Source organism: Bos javanicus, chromosome X (genome assembly GCF_032452875.1).
Source record: "Bos javanicus breed banteng chromosome X, ARS-OSU_banteng_1.0, whole genome shotgun sequence".
Classification (NCBI taxonomy): Eukaryota; Metazoa; Chordata; class Mammalia; order Artiodactyla; family Bovidae; genus Bos; species Bos javanicus.
This window is the reverse complement of record NC_083897.1, coordinates 141625189-141640149: the sequence shown is the minus strand read 5'-3', so window position 1 is coordinate 141640149 and position 14961 is coordinate 141625189.

The following is a 14961-nucleotide window of genomic DNA, read 5'->3' as shown; positions in this document are numbered from 1 at the left end:
ACATGACTGAGCGACTTCACTTTCACTTTTCACTCTCATGCATTGGAGAAGGAAATGGCTACTCACTCCAGTGTTCTTGCCTGGAGAATCCCAGGGCTGGGGAACCTGGTGGGCTGCCGTCTGTGGGGTCGCACAGAGTCGGACACGACTGAAGCGACTTAGCAGCAGCAGCTGCAGCAGTGAAAGATAATCATGTGAGGTTTCAGTGACAAAGTGGCCACATAAGTTAAAATAGTTTTATAGGACATTTCATTGGGCTTCAGCCAGAAAATCGAGGGTGGGTCTTAAGGAAGCAAAGTTTCTGCAAAATTGATAGCAGTGCTCTGGCTTCAGGCTCTAAGAGACTCACACTGCAGAATTTTTAGCAGATGAAGCGGAAAGTAAACATAAAATTTGAAGAAAAGTTTCCTCGCATTGCAAAGTGATCATCACACCACACAAAAGACATCTTCTCACCTAAGTGGTTGAAAATGGTGTCACCTGCAATTCTGCTTTCATGAATCTTTGCGATCCTGCATGCGGCCTGCACAAGTCTGAACAGCCAGTGACTTCAGTTTGAAAAGAACCACATGCGAGTAATCCAGGACCTCAAGTTAATCAGAATGCTGCTGGCTTGGATGAAATCATGGAAAAGTGCAAAATTAAGCATATTAATTTTTCTTCTGCTTCTGTGACTATTACGATTATGAAAGTGAAAGTTGCTCAGTCCTGTCCGACTCTTTGCAACCCCATGGACTGTAGCCCTCCAGGCTCCTCTGTCCATGGGATTCTCCAGGCCAGAATACTGGAGTGGGTTGCCATGCCCTCCTCCAGGGGATCGTCTCGACCTCAGGGATCGGACCCTCATCTCCTGCATTGCAGGCAGAGATTCTTTACCATCTGAGTCACCAGGGAAGACCATTATGATCATATCCGAACCTTTTTATGCCAAACAAACTCAGAATGGTATAGACTCAATTGACATCTGGTGTCTCTAGCGATGCGTAGGAGGGATATTGTCTGCTTGAAACTGACTTTCTGTAGAAATGATTTAGCTTGAAAAATGTATATTTCCTGGACCTCCCTGGTGGTCTACAGTAGCCTGGTGGGCTACAGTCCCTGGGGTCACAAAGACTGAGGGACTAAGCATACACACATTTGACTAATATGGATCACCTGACAATTTCTTAATCTCTAGATTAATCCTTAGTCCTCTACGACACAACTGAATCATAATGGAAAACATATTGAGACAGTCATCTTCCTAAATGTGTATGTGTTCCTGGTCTAGAACAATGACATCTGAGGAAGCAGGATGGCATTTCCAGGCAAAGACTAGGGGAAGAAAAGACAAAACATGATGCTGTAGAATTTGAGGGTATGTAGGTATTTATGATAACCTCTTCTTGCCCTTCACTGAAATTTCATAGACTGTGACTCAAACACAGATGGGAAGGCCTTTCCTGGTGGTTAAGTGGTCCAGTGTTTAAGAATCCACCTTTTGGTGGATTCAGTGAAGACCCAGTGCATTCAAAAATTAATTTCCTAAAAATGTTTAAAAAATAATTTTTAAAAGCACAGATGGGAAGACTAATTTTTAATTCTGCCATTTTTCCCACTCATCTATGCCTAATATTCACAGTGTACAGGCAAAGAACACCCTCAAGTGTTATTTGAAGTACTCTTTTCTCTCCCATTTTTGACACTGATACTTATCTGTATTCTCTCACTGACTAAGGGACCCATTACTGCATGTGAAAATAGGAAGACGTCAGATGACTTTCAGCAAGTTGGTGGAAAAATAAAGTATTGTTAATTATATAGACAGCATATACTTTTCCCATGAAATGAAACCCCAAATTACTGCCTACCATCCAGTTAATGAAAATCCAAAGGAAAAATACAAAATAAAAACAGATGCTGAAAGTTATGCCTTATAAATTTCAATCATTACCCAACTGTTACCCTTCATTAGAAATGGCCTTTGACGGGTGAGCAGAAAACCTTCTTTCATGAAATTTTAAATTGAGTTCTCCAGTGAAATGAATCCTGTAAGTTGCACATTGCCATCAACCTGGAACGACCTCTTTCTCGTGGTTTCCATACATCTGTCACTGGGCTGCCATGGATGCTGAATTTTATATTATTGACATGTATTTCCCCAAGCAAAGTAAACTCTCATTATATGGTCACTTGTAGGTGATGTTTAATTAAAAATCCTACTTAGTTCAAATCATTTAAGATACTTAAGGCTTTAAAATTAAGATGGGGTGAAGCCTACATTAAAGACTTATTACATGTTTTTAAGAAATAATTATTTTCTTACAAATAATACATGCTGGAGGGCAGTGGGAAAAGGGGAACCCTTCTACACTGTTAATGGGAATGTAAATTTGAGCAGCTGTGGAGAATACTGTGGAGAATAATATGGAGGCTCCTTAAAAAACTAAAAATAGAGCTACTGCATAATCCAGCAATCCCACTCCTGGGCATATCTCTAGAGAAATTCAGTTCAGTCGCTCAGTCGTGTCTGACTCTGTGATCCCATGGACTGCAGCACGCCAGACTTCCTTGTCTATCACCAACTCCCAGAGCTTGCTCAAACTCACGTTCATTGAGCTGGAGATGCCATCCAACCATCTCATCCTCTGTCATCCCCTTGTCCTCCTGCCTTCAGTCTTCAAAAGGCCCAGCATCAGGGTCTTTTCCAATGAATCAGTTCTTCATAGGAGGTGGCCAAAGAATTGGAGCTTCATCATCAGTCCTCCAAGTGAATATTTAGGACAGATTTCCTTTAGGATGGACTGGTTTGATCTCTTTGAAGCCCAAGGGACTCTCAGGAGTCTTCTCCAACACCACAGTTCAAAAGCATCCATTCTTTGGCACTAAGCTTTCTCTATAGTCCAACTCTCACATCCATACATGACTACGAGAGAGTCATTTCCTAGGCAGGTTGATAAGTCTAGGGGTCTTCAAGGAGAGAGGGGTCTGGAATTCTCAAGGAGGAAGAAAGGACAAACTTGTTTTCCTCTACATTCCTTAGGATTATGTAACAGTAATGTATCCTGCCTGAGGACAGTCTCTGGATTAAACCTTCTGGCTAATTCTGTTATCTTAAAATGTAAATTATGGGAGTAGGTCTGGTGAGGTCTTTACAACCTCCAGACATTCTTTGGATTCATTGGAGAGTATATAACTCCATTGCTAACACTAGCAGCAGGGTACTGTTTCTGCCCCCTTCTGATGCTTATGTCAGAAGATTTCTCTATCTCCTTTATACTTTAATAAAACTTTATTATACAAAAGCTCTGAGCGATCAAGCTTCATCACTGGCCCCAGATTTAATTCTTCTCCTCCAGAGGCCAAGAATCCCAGCATCTTTGTGTGGTTCAGCAACAACCTTTCACTACCAGAAAAACCATAGCTTTGACTAGATGCACCTTTGTTGGCAAAGTAATGTCTCTGCTTTTAAATATGCTGTCTAGGTTTGTCATAGCTTTTCTTCCAAGGAAGAAGCATCCAGAGAAAAGCATGGGCCCAAAGGACACATGCACCCCAATATTCATCACAGCACTATTTACAATAGCCAAGACATGGAAGCAACTTACATGTCCATCCACGGAGGAATGGATACAGATGTGGTGCATGTATACAGTGAAATATTAACCATAAAAAGGAAAGAAACTGTGACACTGGGAGAGACCAGGATGGACCCAGAGACAGTCATATAGAGTGAAGGAAGTCAGAAAGAAAAAAAAAAATCAAGTATCCTATAATTTCATTTTTATGTGGAATCTAGATAAATTGCAGAGACGGACTCTTGTGCAAAGCAGAAACTGAGTCATAGACACACAGAAAAACGGATGGACACCAAGGAGGGGGGGAAAGGGAGAGTGGGATAAATTGCGACATTAGCATGGGCATATTTACATGACTGATGCTATGTATAAAATGGATAACAAATGAGAACCTGCTGTAGAGCATAGAGAACTCTACTCATTGGTCTGGGGTGAGCTAAATGGGAAGGAACTCCAAACGAGAGGGGATATGTGTATAGGCATATATCCCTATACAGGTATATATAGGGATATACAGATATACCTATATCCCATATCCCCTATATGTATAGGGGGTGTATGTATAGCTGACTCACTTTGCTGTACAGGAGAAACTAATACAACACTGCAAAGCAAATATGCTCCAATAAAAAAAGAAAATTAAAACTATAAACCAAACCAACTTTATTATACACACAAATTTTTTTTCTAATTGACACTATATGTAAATACATACGTGTGTTTTACTACATGTAAACACATACGTGTGTTTTACTACATGTAAACACACACGTGTGTTTTACTACATGTAAACACACGCGTGTTTTACTACATGTAAACACACACGCGTGTTTTACTACATGTAAACACACACGTGTGTTTTACTACATGTAAATACACACGTGTGTTTTGCTACATGTAAATACACACGTGTGTTTTGCTACATGTAAATACACATGTGTGTTTTACTATATGTAAATACATACGTGTGTTTTACTATATGTAAAATACATAAAGAGAACCTCTTGTCCATGGATTCTCCAGGCAAGGACCCACTGCAGTGGGTTGCCATTTCCTACTCCAGGGTTTTAAAAAAAAAAAAAATCAAACCAACTTTGAAAGTGAATGTTGCTCAGTTGTGTCCGACTCTTTATGACCCCATGGGATTCTCCAGGCAAGAATACTGGAGTTTGTAGCCTGTCCTTTCTCTAGAGGATCTTCCCAATGCAGAGATGAACCCAGGTCTCCCACATTGCAGGCGGATTCTTTACCAGCTGATACACAAGGGAAGCCCTAAACCAATTTTATTACCAAAAAAAAAAAAAAGCCTTTGATAACGTTTCTTCTCTTTAGTTCGAGAACTGAACAAAGTCTGTTGGACTAGTGATGAGTATGAATACTCATACAACATCTAAGATGTATAACCAACACCTCCTCTGGGCTTCCCTGATGGCTCAGCTGGTAAAGAATCTGCCTGCGATGCAGGAGACCCAGGTTCAATCCCTGGGTCACGAAGATCCCCTGGAGACAGGAATGGCAACCCACTCTAGGACTCTTGCCTGGAGAATCCCATGGACAGAGGAGCCTGATGGGCTACAGTCCATGGGGTCTCAAAGAGTTGGACATGACTAAGCAACTAACACTTACTGCTCCAGTAGGACCTCACTGGAGCTAATTACATCTGCAGTGACCGTATTTCCAAGTAAGATCCATCGCACGGCTTTCTACACAATTCCATTAAGCTCAGGCTAAGAATCCATCAACTAATGTCATTCAGTTCAGTTCAGTCACTCAGTCGTGTCCGACTTTTTGTGACCCCATGAATCGCAGCCCGCCAGGCCTCCCTGTCCATCACCAACTCCCGGAGTCCACCTAAACCCATGTCCATTGAGTTGGTGATGCCATCCAACCATCTCATCCTCTGTCGTCCCCTTCTCCTCCTGCCCTCAATCTTTCCCAGCATCAGGGTCTTTTCAAATGAGTCAGCTCTTCACATCAGGTGGCCAAAGTATTGGAGTTTCAGCTTCAGCATCAGTCCTTGAAATGAACACCCAGGACTGATCTCCTTTAGGAGGGACTGGTTGGATCTCCTTGCAGTCCAAGGGACTCTCAAGAGTCTCCTCCAACACCACAGTTCAAAAGCATCCATTTCTTTGGCGTTCAGCTTTCTTTATAGTAAGCCACTTATATAAGAGTATAGTTTTTCTAGAAGGTCTATGGTGGGGGGAGGCGGTCAGTGATATTGTCAAATTTACATCAAATGAAAATGAGAGACCAACAGATATTAATGAGATAGAGAAGAAAACCCCGAAGTAGCCAATTTCTAACCTTTCTATTCTTATTTATGCGGTGGCTCAGTGGTAAAGAACCCACCTGCAATGCAGGAGTCACAGAAGACTCGGGTTTGATCCCTGAGTCAGGAAGATCCCCTAGAGGAGGGACTGGTAACCCACTCCAGTATTCTTGCCTGGAGAATCCCAAGGACAGAGGAGCCTGGCAGGCTACAGTCAAGGAGGTTGCAAAGAGTCAGATACTACTGAAGTGACAGACCACACATGTATTCTTTCTTATAATTTAAAATTTGATGTATGGCAAAACCAATACAATATTGTAAAGTAAAAAATAATAATAATACAATTTTTAAAAAGTAATCAACTGATAAAATCTGGTATTTTCATTCTTACTAAGTTATATTTTATTCCCAGAAAGATACATGCCTCCTAATTCTTTTTTCTCCTGTCTTGCTCTCAAAAATCCCCTGGTTATCCCAAGAAACGGATTTATATTTCAGTGCCTGACAAACCAAGGCAGAAAGAACAATTTGGTAACTACATGTAAAGCAAACATGCAAGAGGTTTCAGTCTCCTCCCCACAGATTCGAGAAGCAGATTTTGCGTTGACTGGAGAAGTTGTCATCTGTAATTGAAAATTTGTAATTTTCTCCATAAGACCTAAAAGGAAGTTAAATATTTAACTTTATGATATCTTCATAATATATTTATGAGTCTGCTACAGGAAGGGCAGGAAGTAAATGGTACAGATAAAATGTTGTGGTCAGATTTGGAGCAAAATAAAATACATCCATACACAACAAGGAAACTCCCACAGGACTGATGAAATTTGGAGACTGAAGGAAGAGAAATGTTTAGAGATGCACTTCTACGGATAAATTTCAATTTGCAAATTCTTAAACTGAATTCTAGCTATGACAATCCTAGACAGTGTATTAAAAAGCAGAGATATTACATTGCCAACAAAGGTCCATATAGTCAAAGCTATGGTTTTCCCATAGCTGACCCACTGGAAACTCTTAGAACTGCCTCATTGGAAAAGACCCTGATGCTGGGAAAGACTGAAGGCAGCGGGGAGAAGGAGACAACAGAGGCTGAGATGGTTGGATGGCATCACGACTAGATGGACATGAATTTGAAGACAGGGAAGCCTGGCATGCTGCAGTTCATGGGGTCACGAAGTTGGACTTAGCAACTAATTTTAAAAGTTGACTTCAAATATGTAGTAATATTTAATGCCAGCTCCTTTCTGCAAATTTACATCCATTTTCCTTTTAGGAGAATTCTAAAACTGGTGTTCATAGTGATAGTATTAGAGAATTTCTCTCCCCCTAAATAGTAATAAGAGACGTAGGTGGAAGAATAGATTCTATATAATCAGAAGAAAAGGATACGTGGTCTCCATCTGTAAATTAAAATACATTATTTCAGAGCAGAGAAAGGGGTGAAGCTTTGGTTTGTATAGAATCAAAGTCAAAGAAGGACTTAGGGGCTTCCCTGGTGGCCCTGTGGTTAAGAACCCGCCGGTCAATGCAGGGGACATGGGTTCGATCCCGGGTCCAGAGAGTTCCCACAGGCTGTGGGGCAACTCCCGAAGCTTGTGTCCCTAAAACTCATTCTCCACGATAAGAGGAGCCACTGCGATGAGGAGCCCACGCATGACAATGAGAGAGTACCCTCGCTTGCCAAAACTAGAGGAAGGCTGTGCACAGCAATAATGACTCAGACCAGCAAAATAAAAGAAAGAAAGAGTAAATAAAGAAATCAAATGTTTTTAATTTTAAAAAAAGAGTGGAAGATGAAGTTAAGACGAAATCACTATGGGATGAGTCCTCATCTCATAGGGCTGGGGTCCTTATGAGAAGCGGGGATCAGATCACAGACACACACAGAGAAACGAGCACATAAGGACCCAGAGAGAGGCCTCAGGAGGAACCAGCTCTGCCCACACCTGGGTCTCAGAATAAGGACCTCCCAGTTTATGAGACAACCTCTGTTGTTCAAGCCATCATATGGTATTTTGTCATGGCATCCGTCACTGACTAACAGAAACAATAAAATAAAATTTGAAAAAAAAAAAAAAGAATAAATACCCATACAGTTAAAAAAAAAAAAAAGAAACAAAAATAAATCAAAATGAGCCAAGAAAGTAAATTTTTAAAATTTATCTTCCATCACATACATTTTCTCTTTATGAGAATAGTAATAAAGTATTCAGTGCACTTAGTGTAACCACGATTCTAAAAAAAAAAAAAAATGTATTTACACTGGAGGCAGTATGTATTACAAAAAAAAACACATCCTAGAAGAAGAAGGTTATGCTCTTATTCGATACACTTTTGCCTCCTTCCAGAAGGGGAAAGACAAACAGCATCGTGATTGTCATAAAGATGATGGAAGTGAAATCGCTTTTAAGCTCCATCAAGACAGACTGATACTCTAATCTCTTAATATAGGATCATGTTTTTAAGAATAGCTGCCATCTAAAATGATACTCATTAACTGTGTACCAGATAAATCCTACCTTCTATTTCTAATTTGCTTCCACAAAGAATTACACAGGCATAAAATTCTAGGCTATAGGCCATGCTTGAAAAAAAAAAAGATGATCTAATATACCATTTTAACATTTTAATGCTTTGGGGCAATCACCAAGCTGTTTTGTTATTTGCAAAGATTACAATTGATGGCATATTCTTGTTTCAATAAATGGCAGAACAGCTGGCATTAAAAACACACACACAAGAGCAAGCTATTAAATGCAATCTTATTATTAGGGAAGCCTGAGAGAAAGGGCAGGGAGTTTTGGTGGTGAGTAAATTTGTGGTGGTAAATTTTATGGTACTAAACTCCCATTTTTAGGTACTTAATTATAGAGAAATGTACTCAAACACACTCGTAAGAATGTCATTGGGTAGAGCTTACAGAATGGGACCAAAAATATACAGGAAAAAATACTGGAGTGGGTTGCCATTCCCTTCTCCAGGGGATCTTCCCAACCCAGGGATCGAATCCAGGTCTCCTACACTGCAGGCAGATTCTTTATCATCTGAGCTACCGGGGAAACCCACCAAAACAGCTGGTTACAGTGAAAATGTTATTCGACTGTTTATTTGGTCTCTAAAGGTATTCGTAACCCTCAAATATCATCTGGATAATAGCAAAGAAATGACTATAACCTAAAGGTTGTTCAGTCGCCAAGTTACGTCTGACTCTTTGAGACCCCGTGAACTGCAGCATGCCAGGCTTTCCTGTCCTTCAGTATCTCCCGGAGTTTGACCAAGTTCCTGTCCATTGAACCTAAAGGTATCAGCTAGATAAGATGATTGGCTTTATTCAATGGTGTGAATGTTTTTTGTTTGTTTGGTTTCGTTTTTTAGTGTTCATTTATTTGGTAGCATCGGGTCTTCACTGTATGCGGGATCTTTAGTTGAGACATGTGGGACCTTGTTTCCTGACCAGGAATTTAACCTGGGTCCTCTGTATTGGGTGCAAATAATCTTAGCCACTGGACCACCAGGGAAGTCCTTGTTCATTCTTGAAATAATGATTGTGCAGACTATCAAATATTGCTGTGTGGGAAGCATATACATGTTCCTTCCCTGTCTGCTGGGCTTTGAAAGCAAATTTATTTTTGTTCAGTCACTCAGTCATGTCCGACTCTTTGAGACCCCATGGACTGCAGCACGCCGGGCTTCCCTGTCCTTGAGTATCTCCTGCAGTTTGCTCAGACTCATGTCCGCTGAGTCAGTGATGCCATCCAACCATCTCATTCTCTGAAGCAAGTTATGTCTTAACAACCTCTTTATTTCCTTATATGATGCTAACTGGATTAAAGCCACATTTCTGACACTTGGTCTAAGAGACATTTTTCTTACAAAATATAAAGATAATGAGTTAAAACTCTGTTCTTAAAATTGCTAGGAGAGAAACAACAGGATCTTCCTCCAATCGCAGTTAGTCGGACAACTGGGCTGATAACCTTGGACTTAAGCTCTCTGTGCCATATTCGGAGAGATTGAAGATTCCTTCGTGAGACGACATACAGATGGCCAAGAGGCACATGAAAAGATGCTCAACATTGCGAATGATTAGAGAAATGCAAATCAAACCTACAATGAGATGTCACCTCTCACTGGTCAGAGTGTTAGTCACTGAGTCGTGTCCAACTCTTTGGGACCCCATGGATTGTAGCCCACCAGGCTCCACTGTCTATGGGATTCCCCAAGGCAAAAACACTGGAGTGGCTTGCCATTCCTTTCTCCGGTGGATCTTCCCAGCCGAGGGATTGAACCCAGGTCTCCCCTATTGGAGGCAGATTCTTCACTATTTAAGCCACCAGAGAAGCTCACTGATTACAATGTGCCCATGTTTAATCTCTGCTTTTCCCAATGGTCACAGTGGCTACCACCAAAAAAAAAAAAAAAAATCCACAAACAACAGATGCTGGAGAGGATGCGGAGAAAAGGGAACCCTCCTGCCCTGTTGGGGGGAATGTGAATTGGTACAGCCCCTGTGCAGAAGAGTATGCTGCTGCTGCTAAGTCACTTCAGGCATATCCGACTCTGTGTAAACCCCAGAGACGGCAGCCCACCAGGCTCCTGAGTCCCTGGGATTCTCCAGGCAAGAACACTGGAGTGGGTTGCCATTTCCTTCTCCAATGGATGAAAGTGAAAAGTGAAAGGGAAGTCACTCAGTCTTGTCCAACCCTCAGTGAACCCATGGACTGCAGTCTTTCAGGCTCCTCTGTCCATGGGATTTTCCAGGCAAGAATACTGGAGTAGGATGCCATTGCCTTCTCCAGTATGGATGTTCCTTAAAAAAATAAAAGTAAAAATAGAGCTATCATTTGATCCAGCAAGTCCACTCCTGGGCACATATTCAGAGAAAACTATAATTCAAAAAATGCACGCAGCTATATATTCATAGCTGCTGCTGCTAAGTCGCTTCAGTCGTGTCCGACTCTGTGTGACCCCATAGACAGCAGCCCACCAGGCTCCGCTGTCCACAGGATTCTCTAGGCAAGGATACTGGAGTGGGTTGCCATTTCCGTCTCCAATATATTCACAGCAGCACTAAATAGTCAAGACATGGAAACAACTTAACTGCCCATTGACGGATGGACAGAGATTGCAGCCACATCAAATAAGACCTCGTGAGCCCTGAGGAAGTTCAGGAAAAAGGATACCTTCCATCTAGCAGCCATCAGACTGCAATCACTCCCCAAGGTGAGCCCTGAGGAAGCTGATGATGTGAAAACACAAGATACTAGCCCCAGATGGCTGAGGTGTGGCTCAAAGGGATGACTTCAGTGAGCCCAGATTCTTGCATCTTACCGTATGTAGAAAAGCACAGAATTCCTTAACTTGGGATGTCTGATTTTCTTTCATTAACGGTCATCTTTTGATGTTGACATGACCCGCCCTTTGTTGCAAAACTCCTCCATCGTTCCCCTACTCGCCTCCTCAGAGCAGTTCTTGCAGGGTTACTTAAGATTCTGTTTCCCGCACTCAAAGTCCTAAAATTTCCCATGAAATGGAAAATTCAACTTTCAAGCTGTGAATGTTTCTCAACTCGACAATCCATAGTTACAAAGACTAGTGAAATTTCTACATCTGCTTACAGCACATTAAATAGCAATCATACCAGTGCAAGGGACATGTATTTAACCTGATTTTTGTTCTGCATAACTGAGAGTTGATATTTATACTAACATACAAACTCCTCACATCCCACTTTATTCTAGAAGAAAAGTGAAGAGAAAAGAATTTGGTGCTTTTTATCAAAGCATAAGTTTCAATGGGTTAGAGTTTTAGTGTTTAATGTGTACAAAATTAAGTGGCATATTAGTTTTTTTAGCATCTGCCAATAATATGGACTCTTGACAAATAGTGTATTATGTTTCTCAAGCATTCAGACACATACCAGTATATGCTATAGTTCGCCACCTCTTCGCATGAGGTGGCCAAAGTACTGGAGTTTCAGCTTCAGCATCATTTCTTCCAAAGAAATCCCAGGGCTGATCTCCTTCATAATGGACTGGTTGGATCTCCTTGCAGTCCAAGGGACTCTCAAGAGTCTTCTCCAACACCACAGTTCAAAAGCATCAATTCTTCAGCACTCAGCCTTCTTCACAGTCCAACTCTCACATCCATACATGACCACAGGAAAAACCATAGCCTTGACTAGACAGAGCTTTGTTGGCCAAGTGATGTCTCTGCTTTTGAATATGCTATCTAGGTTGGTCATAACTTTCCTTCCAAGGAGTAAGCGTCTTTCAATTTCATGGCTGCAGTCACCATCTGCAGCGATTTTGGAGCCCAGAAAAATAAAGTCTGACTCTGTTTCCACTGTTTGCCCATCTATTTCCCATGAAGTGATGGGACCGGATGCCATGATTGTCATTTTCTGAATGTTGAGCTTTAGGCCAACTTTTTCACTCTCCACTTTCACTTTCATCAAGAGGCTTTTGAGTTCCTCTTCACTTTCTGCCATAAGGGTGGTGTCATCTGCATATCTGAGGATATTGATATTTCTCCAGGCAATTTTGATTCCAGCTTGTTTTTCTTCCAAGTCCTGTCCAGTTCTTTGTGACCCCATGGACTGTAGCCTGCCAGGTTCTTCTGTCCATGGGATTCTCCAGGCAAGAATACAGGAGTGGGTTGCCATTTCTTTCTCCAGGGGATTTTCCTGACCCAGAGACTAACCTGGGTCTCTGGCATTACAGGTGGTGTCCTGCATTGCAGGCAGATTCCTCACTGACTGAGCCACCAAGGAAAGCATACTCAAATGGAATGTACATTAATTTCCTTCCTTCTCAGATTTGCAAACTGAACCAAAGTGCTATTTTCATGTAGGAAGTACAGTTTTATAAAAGGTTGGCAAAGCCAGTAGATAACATATCAGCCAGTAGATGATGTTGGTCTTGTAGGTGATTATGCATGCTATCAATCTTTTTACAGTAAAATAAAATTAAACTAGGCTTTCTCTTTCCAACAAAAGAACTCAGAATTCTTTTGAAATTATTTTCCACGAATACAACACACAGAAGCCAAGGAGAGATGGCTTGAAAATCAAGTTAGGTTAAACAGCTATGCTTTTCATGGTTTAAAAAGAATGTCAGTTCACTGTGTATAACCGTGTCTAGGTCCATCCACGTCTCTACAAATGACCGAATTTCGTTCCTTTTCATGGCTGAGTAGTATTCCATTGTATATACAAAGCATATGTTCTTTAACCACTCATCCATTAATGGACATTGAGGTTGCTTGCATGTCTTGTGTTAAGTCCCTCAGTCGTGTCCGATTCTTTGCAACCCCACGGACTGTAGCCCATTAGCCTCCTCTGTCCATGGGATTGTCTAGGCAAGAATACGAGAATGCATTGCCATTTCCTTCTCCAGGGGATCTTCCCGACCCAGGATGGTCTTCGCATCACTTATGTCTCCTGAATTGCAGGTGGATTCTTTACCAAGATTGGCACCTGGGAAGCCCTTCGGTTTCCTGGTTAGTATAAATAGTTCTGCAATGAACACTGGGGTTCACATGTCTTTTTGGAGTTATGATTTTTCTCAGGGCATGTGCCCAGGAGTGGGACTGCTGGGAGACATCAATGCATGTGTGTGGCATCTAGAAGAACGGTACAGATGAACCTGTTTCTGGGGCAGGAGCAGAGGTGCAGCTGTAAAGAACAGACTCATGGACACAGGGAGGAAAGGAGATGATGAACTCAGAGCGGCACTGGCATATATACATTTTTGTGTGTAAGCCAGACATCTCGTGGGAGGCTGATGTATATATAGCACAGGGAGCTCAGCCTGCTGCTCTGTGATGACCTAGAGGGATGGGATGGGTGTTGGTGGGGAAGGAGACTGAAAAGGGTGGGGATATATATGTACATCGGCTGGATCCAATTTGTTGTACAGCAGAAAACAATGATGTAAAAGCAATCATCCTCTGACTGAAAATAAATACAGAACAAGAAATTTCAAAAATGTTAATAAAAAATAAAGAAAACAAAAGAAGAAATGGATGCTAGCGATGCTCTTTAAATACTAGAGAATAAAAATAATGCACATGAAAATCAAATGAAAACCTTTTCTCTCCCCCGCCTCTCTTTGCAAGATCTTTAGTTTTCCAGGACATATGATGGCTGGATAACACCGTGAACATATTGTAATTTCAGATAAACACAAGAACCACACTCTCCCGCCCATTAATGAGAACTGCATCCTAGAGTGAATACGTTGCACTCCTGTTTCGGAAGCTTCTCTCCTTCTTTTCAGAAGACCACTGAAAACGCTCTTGCAATACGTTTTGCTTCTTTTCAGCCACCCTCAGGAAAACCTGGAAAGCTAGTTTTCTTGCTGATTTTATGAGCTTGTCATTAATTCTGGAATGTCAAGCATCTTGCCTCCACCCCATCACCATCCTTCTTCGACAAGCGGCACACCCTCTCCTCAATTTTTCTCAGTCCAAGAATATATATGAGCATGAGAAAATGACCACTGGACTTCCCTGGGGGTTAGAAGTCAGCCTGCCAATGCGGGAGACACAGGTTTGATCCGTAGTCCTGGAAGATCCCACATGCCATGGGACACCTAACCCCGTGGATCACCACTACTGAGCCTGTAGTCAAGAGCCCGTGTCCCAGAACAACAGAAGCCACTGCAATGAGAAATCGTGCACTGCAACTAGAGAGAGTAACCTCCGCTGGTCACTAGAGAAAGTCCACACAGCAGCAAAGACCTGTGAAAAGACCTCCCATTTTAATGAACAAGAAATGTCACAGCCATCAGGGATTGCTGGTTTTTCCAGTAGTCGTGTATGGATGTGAGAGTTGGACTAGAAAGAAAGCTCAGGGCCGAAGAATTGATGCTTTTGAACTGTGTTGTTGAAGAAGACTCTTGAGAGGCCCTTGGACTGCAAGGAGATACAACCAGTCCATCCTAAAGGAGATCAGTTCTGAATATTCATTGGGAGGACTGATGCTGAAGCTGAAACTCCAATACTTTGGCCACCTGATGCAAAGAACTGACTCATTTGGAAAAGACCCTGATGCTGGGAAAGATTGAAGGCAGGAGGAGAAGGGGACGACAGAGGATGAGATGGTTGAATGGCATTACCGACTTGATG